Source organism: Mytilus galloprovincialis, chromosome 2, assembly GCF_965363235.1.
Source record: "Mytilus galloprovincialis chromosome 2, xbMytGall1.hap1.1, whole genome shotgun sequence".
Lineage (NCBI taxonomy): Eukaryota > Metazoa > Mollusca > Bivalvia > Mytilida > Mytilidae > Mytilus > Mytilus galloprovincialis.
Window position 1 is genome coordinate 58100755 of NC_134839.1, and position 12080 is coordinate 58112834.

At 31.9% G+C, this 12080-nt stretch overlaps 1 long non-coding RNA gene across 1 annotated transcript; it reads right to left on the reverse strand.

The window, feature by feature from the left end:
• Positions 1 to 6600: 6600 nt before the first annotated feature.
• Positions 6601 to 7962, reverse strand: LOC143063952 (uncharacterized). Its single transcript, XR_012975146.1, has 3 exons — positions 7789 to 7962; positions 7194 to 7299; positions 6601 to 6800 (listed from the first exon to the last, which is right to left on the reverse strand). It is a non-coding gene; the product is annotated as an uncharacterized LOC143063952 (long non-coding RNA).
• Positions 7963 to 12080: the final 4118 nt, after the last annotated feature.

A 12080-nucleotide genomic window follows, 5' to 3' on the forward strand; every position in this document is an offset into this window, starting at 1 on the left:
TAAAGAAAATAAAACAGAAATTTAATCCTTAATTAAATACACCTAGTCAACTAAATTATGCAAGTAAAAGGTAAATGAAAGCATACAAAAGATATTAAAGGGACAATATCTTAAATTTGATAGTTTAAACAATGAGCTAAGCAAATTTCAAGATTGCGTCGAATCATTATTTACCAAAATGATACTAGGAGGTAATAGACAAACACAATCAGGCACATGTCTTATATCTTATATTTGATGAAATCTGACGAAGCGAGTTCGATTGAATTCTGATTATTTTGATCTTTATCTTCTCTTTTGTGATCAATTAACAACAGGGGGTAGCATCAGTAAGAGGGTATTTTGTGGGGTTTACTAGAACGCAAGATAAACGTAGTTAATTAAATGTCAACTCAATTGGTTTTATTTTATAAATTCTTCTTATTGAGTATCTATTTATTATGATTTAATATTATTTAAATGCATTTGTGTATTTTAATAAAACAAACTTAACAGAGAGTTTTACTTAATACTAATATAAATAAACTAACAGGACCCATTACTTAAATAGCTTTTGATACAATGTCATCTGGAATATAATAATTCAGCATTATCTTATTATCTATGGTTAAAGGTCTCTTATTCAAAAGACAAATATTTTTTATCGGTCTTGGATCTTATTTAAATTTAACAGAAACAATATTTTCTATAATTGTTGATCCTATACTAAATATTATTGTTTGGTGGTGTTGCGACCGACGCATAAATTACAATTCCGGACTGGATTATCGAGATTAATCTTCCAAAATCAGATCAACTATTATCAAGCATAAAACAGGAGTTATCTATAATTTTGTACTTGATGCGTAAATTTACCTTTGTTTAAAGATTGAGGTATAAATTGAGCGGGGAATCGATTGTTAGGCACTTTACAATTCTCAGTTTGGTCACCACAGTAGGTTCCGTTTAAGTTTGTTGTCCGAAACGTGTAAAAGGAAAGCGATGGGAGACAATTTTCACGTTACACATAGATATGTCTTAGACAATGATGTACGATATATGTATAGTGGAAGTCCTTTAAGCATGATGTACAGAAATCCAGACTATCCGAACTTCGATATGCTAAGGTTAAAAAGGGAAAATACATCATTTAGGAGAAACATCCTTCAAAATCAAATGAATGGAACTTTCCTAGTACCAAGGAATCCAGCGCTACGATCATTCTCCCGTCATGACGTTAGTGGCATGGTCAACAGACTTCAACGAACGACCATTGCCAGGGTCGGAGTTTCGGATGAAAACTTAGACAAATTAAGATGTAGGGATGACGTTATGGAACCTGATAAATCTGGATACGCTTCTTACAGAAAACTACCTAAAGCACAGGTGGACAGAATCGTGGAAAGATTACTCAAGAGTAGAACAATTATGAGCTCAATGAAGGAATACAAAGCACCATTACCTCTGATGACTGGCCTCTCTACGAGTTATACAAAATTAGCAAATTCTAAAGCTTTGCATGGAGTAGTACCAGTCGTTAGAGTATGATAGAAACAAATGAATTTGTAACAACGGTAAGCAAACATGATTCTATTTATAGTATTTCTTTGTAGGAAATGATCATAAAAACATAAATGCCATTCCTTGACAATATTTTGAGCATGATCTGCTTACCCTACTGGAGCACATGAGATCACCCCCAGTTTTTTTTTTTTTTTTTGTGGGGTTCGTGTTGCTAAGTCTTTAGTTTTTTATGTTGTGTCTTCTGTACAATTATTTGTCTGTTTGTCTTTTTATTTTCAGCCATGGCGTTGTCAGTTTATTTTCTATCTATGAGTTTGACTGTTCCTCTGGTATCTTTCGTCCCTCTTTTGAAACATCTTTATCAAAACAAGTATCAAAATTATATCAAGCGATTATCAAAATGTTTTAGATATAAAAAGTTGTGCAAATATAAAAAATGCAATCGATGCATAATTATGAAATGTAAATATATCAGTGATTTAAATTTTTTTTTATCAATACATAGTATGCTTATACGTGTTGAAGTAGTGCTCAATTGTGTGTCTATGGAAGTGAAAAGACCATAATGAAAAATACAAAATGCATCATTGTATACAAAAAATATTTTAAGTGTATTATAAATATTTTTTTTTTTTTATTAATCAAAATCAAACGTTGATTAGAAGTTCTGTGTATTTGTGTTAAAACAGAGACATTACAGATTAAATGATAACATGGAAACAATAAATTTAAACTACCGAGTAGTTTAAAGGGTGTCAGGTCAGACTAACATTTTTTCTAATATATTAACACGCTAATTCAAATACCACAACAATTAATCCGGGTTGTTCTTTTATTATAGGATTTTTACACACGGAACCTCCCAAGAGCTGTGACGACCAACCGTTGAAGTACTTTACCAATGCTGAGATACTATTTCATTCAAACATTGGGACTTGGCCATCAAATGGACATATCTTATATTCTGACATTTTTTGTATGCCAAATATCACTTTGCTTTTAAGTTATACTTTGGCTTTATTAGCAGATCATGCATAGTCAGAAAGAAATCTGGTTTTGTTTTTTTTTCATATTGGGAGACAAAGGAATGATATTGTTCAAGTATTTTTTAAATCAAAATTTTTGTTTTCTTCGTTTGTTGATGGTCACCTTTCGAATAGCGCTTAACAATTGTTCTTCTTTTTTTCCCTTCACTGTATTTCATCCTGTTTTGTTTACTATGTTTACTGTGTTTTGTTTTATTTTGTTACAAAAGTTACATGCAATAAAAACGATAGCTTATTTAGTATATACGTTTTCTGTTTTTTCCCCCTTTTTTGATGGCATCACTATTTACTAATTCTTATTTTTACAATTGGCATATGAGTTTTTAGAACTGCATTCAGACGCAATACGATGTACCATAAGCACACGAATTTCTAACCCGTTCCATAACCCTTAGGCTGCTGATGCTTTATGCTATTTTAACGACAATTGTTTTAGTAAAAGATATGGATATATAACATTCTCTCATTTTGTTATCAACATTTAAATAACGATAAACATATCCTGTCTTTATAGTGTGTACCTATCCAGATGTTTGACTAAATATTTTTCAAAGTTCTTATTTAAGTTAATCATAAAAACATCATGGTAACTTCCTGTATCTCTTTGAGGGTATCATCTACCCAGTAGTCAGCACTTCTGGAATAGATAATATTAGTTGTATTTGCAAAACTTTCAGGGATTTTTGGTCCTCAATGATCTTCACCTTCGTACTATATTTGGCCTTTTTAACATTTCTTTATTCGAGCGTCACTCATTAGTCTTTTGTAGATGAAACGCACGTCTGGCGCAAATACGAAATTTCAATTCTGGTAACAATGATAAATTTATTTACAACCACTGGGTAGATGCAACTGCTGAGGGAGTCTTTATTCCCCGAGAGTATCACCAGCCTAGTAGTAATCATTTCTGTGTAGACATGAATTATCATTGATATGGTCATAATTATAAATTAACTGTTTACAAAACTATATCTTTTTGAAATACTAAGGTTTGTCTACCTCAGAAATAGATTACTTTATTTGTATTTGGCAAAACTTACAGGAACTTTTGATCCTCGATGATCTTCCCTTCTTTCAATTTCAAACCTCATACGATATTCAAGAACTTGCTACTCGGACTTTTTAATACGTCATCTGTTTCTGGAGAAAAATATAGAGACTAGGTTTGGTCAAATGACTCTTGACATAACAGGGTAATTATGCATCCCAGTATTGTGTTTTTCACTTTGGGTGTTCCAGTTGCAATTGATTCCAGGGTTGCGATTCGGACTTTATTTGGATAGTGTTTGCAATATAAAGTACGTACTATCGACCTCAAAAAACATTTTTATCGTTGTCTTAGTGTCAACTACTCACACTATTTTTTTGTTGGCGTCTTTAGTCCAGTTTTACTAATTTAACAGATTATAAACAACTGTCATACAATTGGGAGTAACCGCTTGTATTAAAGGCAATTCTTCGAAAATCCAAGTCAGGCATATGCCACTTGTTTGCCACTCGTTCAGTTGGTCGATATCGTTTGTCAGTTTGTATGGACTTCTCCTTTTTAAATTTGCCTCAGAGTTTGGTATTTCTATTTTTTAAATAAAACTGAAAAAACTGTTTGTATAAAGCAATACTGTTGATTTCTGGTCAACTTATGACATGATCAAAAGAGACCGAACATGACATTAAAGATCTGAAACGGTATTCATTTTGTCCAAAAAAAAATTTTTGAAAGATATTAACCTTGCGGTTTATCATTTGTGTCTTGTGATAGGATCGTGATAGAATGATAGTTGGAGGTGACGGTTTGTAAAGAGATCATCTAGGTATCCAAATAGGAGATGTGGTATGATTGCCAGTAAAAAAATATCCATCGGAGACAAAAGGATAGGGTTAGTAACAACCAAGTATAGGGCTATAAATAGATAAGTTGTCTTGATGTGACAAAATGTGTATACAACCATAGATATATTTTTTTAAAGTTTCTGTATTTATGTTAGTTGTGTTTGTAAGTTTATCGATATAATGTGTAAAGCGATTTCCAACTGATTTTGTGTTTGTGCTGTTAATAGATATAAGAAGATGTATTTATGAGTGCTAATTAGACAACTCTCCATCCAAGTCACAATTTGTAAGAGTAAACCATTATAGGTTAAAGTATGGTCTTCAACACGGAGCGTGGGCTCACACCGAACAGCAATTTATAAAGAGCCCCAAAAAATACTAGTGTAAAACCATTCAAACGGGAAAACCAACAGTCTATTCTAAGAAAGTCGGAGGAAACGAGAAACACTTATGAACCACATCAACAAACGACAACAACTGAACATCAGATTCCTGACTTGGGACAGTTACAAATAAATGCAGTGGGTTGAAACATTTTAATAGGAACCAACTTTCACACTTATCTGAAACAATAGTGTAACAGCACAACATATAAAGACACGTTATAGAATATCAATTGAAATGGCTTAACTCGATCAAAAGATATATTAACACTAGTGAAGATACACTGAACGAGAACGAATAAATTTGATCTATGATACAATGTAAATATAAAATCAATAATAAGGGGTAAATAAATAAAGGCAACATTAGTATACCGCTATTAGATGTTAAACTAATTTAAAAAAATAACCCTGAACTAAAGCCGGCTTATACAATAATATACACATGTAAATGGAAATAATTTTGTGTTGAGATGTTACACCACCTTCCTAGGTTATAGGGAGGGTTAGATGTTTACCCCGTCACATTCTGTATATGACTGTCCTTAGTCAGGAGCCACTTATCTAGTGGTTGTCGTTTGTTGTTGTATATTATAATTTTTTTCGGTGATTGTATTTTTTTTCATAAATCAGGTAGTTAGTTTTTCTCGTTTTAAATTGCTGTATATTTATTGTTAACAAATCATTTATGATGTACAGTAAAATTTGTCTGAATCGAACCTCGTCGGGACTTAGAACTTGGTTCGGCTGGGGCATATGTTTGGTTTAATCCAGAGGCGTATTTAGGGGGGCAAGGGTCCCGGGTCCTCCCTTTTTGGGGAAAAAATTGATTGCTTATATAGGGAATCACTGAAGCGTGACTTGAGCGGGCCCCGTCTTAGGCAGTCAGTGGGCCCCCACGTATGAAAATTTCTGGATCCGCCTCTGTAATCAGGTGCACAACGCATTAAGTTTGATATGACTGCACTGGATTATATGTTTAGATAAGACAGGTATTCTATTTATGCAAGGTGCCATTGTATGTGTATTATTGAATCGTTTTATATTCATCATTGTTATAATGAATATAAATTTGATCATTTGATCTTTGCAATTGGATTATTTCCTAGTTAATACATTATGAAAGATGCTTCTTTCTATTCATGTCAGACGCCTAGGTGTGGCAAAAAAAACAACATTTTTAAAAAGTAAAATAAAAATTCAACATAATCATTTCCTTATCAAATAGCAAAATCACAAGCTGAAATACATCAAACGAATGCAAAAATACCAAACAGTCGTTAACCTGACTTTTGTGCTTTTCAAAGAAGTATTGATGCTCATTAAACCACACAAAAATGCGTTGTTTTGTCTGATATCTTATTCTAATAAATTATGAAGTTCTCGTTAATTATTTTGCAACTTTTAAAGTCTACAGGAAATATAGAATTTGACACGTGGTTTTGAAACTTATAAATACTTTGTCGGCCGTATGTTGACTTCTTGCTGTATATTTTGGTTTTATTTGTTGTTAAATTTTTGTCATATTCCTACATACTATATATCTCATTATCATTTTTTATGAATTGCCTGTTTATAATACTTTGAAATGTTCGAAATGCTAAGGATATTTCTACCCCAGGCTTAGATTATATAAGAGGTGCTTAGCAAATCATTTAAGGAATTTTGGGTCCTCGATGCTCTTTTGTAATTATGATATTTGTATCGTTAATGCGTATGTCTGTGTACTTTATTTATTCTACAAGCTTCAGTATACGGAACCCGTGATTAAGTATTTTAAGCAGTTGATTTAACCCGGTTTTGTTTGACATGTACAATCAACAATTGCAACGTTAAAGTTTATTGTTGTTTGATTTTATTTTACTGAAAAAAAAACATAAGTTTTCGATTTTATATTTATATCCTTTAACCACCCTTTCCTCAATAAGGATATGGACATGGCTCGTTTTCGTTGTTTTTCATTACTGCCTTTTCCCAACATGGTACATCTTCTACAGCTTTGCAGTCTGGATGCAGATCCCCCAAAGTTATTCCCAATCTGGAAAGAACAAAATTCAGAGACAATGCATTATTTTCATATGTATATATTCTGCAACCGACCATCTCAACGTTTCTTGCCGTTATATATACCGATTAACAAAAATGTTCATAAACATGTATTTTCTCTGTAAAACAAATTAAAAAAAAATCTCGTTTGTGTCAATTGTGCCTGAGGACTCTGAAACTATTTTTTGCTGAATGTTCATCCGAATGCTCATAACACATCAAATGACTATTGACTATTAAGCAAATCCATTTAAGATAAACTCTTTGGGGTCATACAAATTGTTGTAAAGAACAACCCAAAAGTAGATAGGTGTTCATTTTTTAACTTTTAAATAAAAAAAAAGAACAATTTTCCCCGCAAATTGAATTAAAGATATATACGTACAGACAACAACTCAGGAAGCCGCTGTTACAATAACAACTGATACAATTCTCATATGATGTATAAAATGTACCATTTTCTACATGGACTTCATTTTGTGTAATACAGTCTGAATGTATAAAAAATAGTACATTACAATTGTTTTTACTTCTAATGATTTGAAGAGTAGTTTATAGTTTTGTAACTAATGTACTTCAATATCCTAGTACCAGACGTTAAAACCACAAAAAATGAGTAGCTAGCATATTTATAAAGCTGTTATGATTATTTCTATATCTTATGAAAAGGGCATTGCTTTGTATTTTAATGCACCAGACAACAAATACCTTTTCAGTGATGATTGAGGCCAAACTTTTAACATAGATTCAACAAACATGCGCTTGAATTTAAGTTTCAACGAATCGAAGAACCTACTATCATCTTACATAATCAAAAACGTTTAGCCAAATTTGGTTAAGTACCATGTATATATTTTTTTGTAAACAAAAATGAGAAAAAAAAACATAATACAGCGATGCAATTTAAAAACAAAATGTGAAAAAAACCACACAAAAGAACAATATAACAATTGTCAAATATAAATGGATACTTAGCTTACCTTTTATACCTGGACCAGCATATGACATCCTAAAACAATAACCGTCTGCTATGGTAACAAGACTCAGCATTAAAAATACCGCGTTCAAAATAACGTTGGAAAACATCTTGAATCCTATCAATTCAAGCCAGGTTTTTTGTTGTCTTATCCTTTTAACACTCTTTTCAAACTTTAGTGCTCAATTATTTTTAACATTTTATAACAATGTTATTATATTATTATCATTAAATGTCAAACACATTTATGCAATTTATTACATTATTGCCTACACAGATGGTTGAGCAAAGCATCTGAGATTCATCTAAATGACGACTTATTGAAATGAAGTAATTTCATGCACAACAGTGTAAATTTCAGTGAAAATCTGTTAATAGGTCATTTCAGTTGCCAAAAGACGGGTTGGGCTTACTTTAGAAGCATCTTGGAAAATTTTAGTTTCATGATATAAATGTTTATTTCTTGTAAAAAGTAAATGATACAACATGGAGGTATAGTAAGGATTATTGGGCCATCTGACTTAATAAAAAAAGTAAAATAACAAAAATACCAATTTTCGAGGAAATTCTAAACGGAAAGTCATTAAACAAATGGTAAAATCAAAATCTCAAACACTCAATCGAATGGGTAACAACTGTCATATTCTTGAATAGGTAAAAGCATTTTCCTATGTAGAAAATGTTGGATTAACGTGGTTTTATAGCTAGCTTAACCTCTCTCTTGTATGAAAGTTACATACAATTTCTCAAGTCAATGGTTTCTTGAGGATTTTACCATTTACCTTGAACATTTTGTAACAAATTACTAAAATAACACATTGAAAAAATAAGGAGAATTAAATAATTAGAAAATGTTCTACATGGCAGGATAAATCAGTCGAAATATAAGGTCCTGCAAACCTCCGTATTTTTAACACGTTCAAATATCGTGTGTACGGTTGAAAGCCCCACCCTAACCATATAGATTATGATTTTTTTCAGAAAACAAAAGATTTTCCATCCCAGAAATAGATTAATATAGCTGTGTTTGGAAAATACTTTCAGTTTTAAGTAATCAATGTTCTTCAACTTCGTACTTTATTTTTTACCTTTTATCTGAGTCTGGCGTTCTTAGTTTTAATCCTGGTATATATGATGAGTTGATATTCAACCACAGAGATGCCACTGCTGATGGAGGTTTCCTCAACTTTGTACTTGTTAGACTTTATAAATATTTTGATTAGCGTCACTGATGAGTCTTATGAAGACGAAACGCGCTTTTGGCGTACTTAATTATAATCCTGGTACCTTCGATAACTATTTCCACCACTGGGTCGATGTCACTGCTGGTGGACGTTTCGTCCCCGGGGGTATCACCAGCGCAGTAGTCAACCTTTCGGTGTTGATATGAATATATCCTGTTTACCAAACTTTGAATTATTCGAAAAACTAAGGATTTTCTTATCCCAGGCATAGATAACCTTAGCCGTATTTGGCACAACATTTTGGAATTCTGGATCCTCAATGCTCTTCAACTTTGTACTTGTTTGGCTTTATACATATTTTGATATGAGTCTTATGTAGACGAAACGCCCATTTGGCATACTTTATTATAATCCTGTTACCTTTGATGACTACTTAAACATAGATAAAATGGTGGATTAAGCCTGGTTTTATAGCTATCTTAAACTCTCACTTGTATGACAGTCGCATGAAATTTCATTATATTTGCAACGATGGATGAACAAAACAAACATAATAAATGTCATTGAATGTGTCAATTTTCAGATGTCGGATACAATCTTAACAACAAGACCACAACTTGATTGGACAAGATGTGCTTTGACGGATGGTATAAGCTGTAGACAAAACTACAGAAAACCTTAACTGTTTTAAACACATGAAAAAATAGTTATGCAAGTTGTTTTTAATTACTCATAGGTAAGATGGTAAATTATTGAAGTTCATCACAATATTTATAGTTATCATGATCTTAAAAGTTGCAAATTAAAAAAGATAACAACTTTCTCATAGTTTCCTAAACCAGGACTCAGCTTAATCACTTTAAAGTTTACAATTAAAAGCGGTACTGATTTGTTGTAAAATACCGTTCACATTTATAGACAAAGTGTGAACATATGTTATTTGATATTAAACAGAATTTAATCAAAGGTGAATTGTCACTTTACAGCAAAAATTTAATAATTTAAAAATGATTTGAAAGTCAAAGTACGTTTAAAGCAATTGTAAATTTAACATTACCGGATGGGATATGTTTTTTAACTATTATAGGATATTAATTCTGACCTTTTGAATCCAAGCGGCGGAAAAAATATATTATGTTTTGCACTTTATTAATTGATACTTGGTACATATCTCCAGTCAAGTTGTCAGTACTTAGGTACTGGTATGACATCACGGATATTGTTTTAATGAAATTTCCTCCCATGCAATTTGCAAAAAGCACAGGTATTAAAATCAGAGAATGTATCTCCTTCGTGTATAGCTCTGATTCCTTGTACGCCTTTATCTTAACTTTTGGTCTTTTTGTTTGTTTTATCAACTCTTCCACATTTGAAAAAAATGTTTTTGATTTTAAAATGTTTGGGACTCTAACATCACTTGAGGTATAATATGAGTGAAAATTATCATGATGCAGTAGAATTGGTACCTGTTGCTGTTATTTCACCGGAGCTAGAAGAATGCAAGGCTATTAAAGTCTTCAAAAAGTATAGAGTATATTGCAATATATCCGCTAATCGGTATAATTTCTATTTACAGTGAACTGTTTCAATTGAGTTTGGAATAAAATTGAGAATGGAAATGGGGAATGTGCCAAAGAGACAACAACCCGACCATAGAAAAAAACAACAGCAGAAGGTCACCAACAGGTCTTCAATGCAGCGAGAAATTCCCGCACCCGGAGACGTCCTTCAGCTGGCCCCTAAACAAATATATACTAGTTCAGTGATAATGAACGCCATACTAATTTCCAAATTGTACACAAGAATAATGCATGTAATATATCCGAATACTGGACTTCTGGTCTTTTAAAAGCAGTTTGCAAAATCGAGGGTCTCTCATGAATTTCAATAATTTAAGAGCTGTTATGCAGATAAATTGTCTTAGAAAGCTTCTTACAACTATTATTGATACTAGATTGATTTTTGTCAATTGGACTCTAATCGTTACTTTTCTAGTAGTATAGCAAATTAACTCCTATTCATAACTAGAAACCAGCTTTAAATCCTCAAAGTATGTTCAACACAGCTAATATGTTTTTGCACTCTCGTTTATATGATGCTTTCGGAATGGTTAAATGCAGTTTGAAGTTCTGTGAAAAATGTGAATTTAAGGGGAAATATGTTAAAATCGTGTAGAATATGTATAATTGAATGCAATATTGTCCTCAGTATAATGATTTGACTTGTTTTTGAAAGGAAGATGGACTAAATTTATAAAGGATTAAAGAGAAGCGTAAGAGTGAAGTACATATGGTAAATCATAAATATTTATCTAGTCCCTCAAGCAGAGTGTAAGATGGTTTACAAAAAAGCCTATACATATTTGAGTCATATTGCAAATTTCAATGGAACCAAACCAAAATTATGAAAAGGATAATAAGACAAAATTTTAATTTTGGATTTAAACTTTTTTTACACTACGGACTAGGGGGTGTACAGGAAAAGCAGTAAAGATTTTGTAATTTGTATATATTACCTTATTAAAAATAGGTATTTTACCTTTTAATATATATCCAAAAAATAATATTTAACTACACGATACCAATGTTTTTATTGTTTATGAAGTTTATGAATTTAAAAACCTAAAAATTATTGAACAAATCAATTTTAATTTCTGTGAAGGAGCACTTTAAGTAAAGTACACTATGCTAAAACTCATTAAAAGAGAGGCGAAAGATACCAATTGGACATTCAAGCTCATAAGTTGAAAATAAACTGACAACGACATGGCTATAAAAAAAAGGACAAATAGACAAAACAATAGTACACAAAACACAACATAGAACATAGAACAGTAATATCATTGAGGAAATATTATTAAACCTAAAATCTATATAAACTTTACCTTATCTAACCCGGGGTTGAAGTCATAAAACTTTGCTCAGTGCTCGGAGCACAAAAATCATGCTCGAAACACAAAATCCGGCATTTTGATTGGTTGATTCTTGAGTCTGAGTACAAAAATCGTGCTCGAAAGTTTTATGACCGCAAGGCCCGGTCTCCTTTTACATTTACAATCAACAATTTCAACGTTATAGTGGTTTTTTACTGGAAACAAAACAAAACGTTAGCA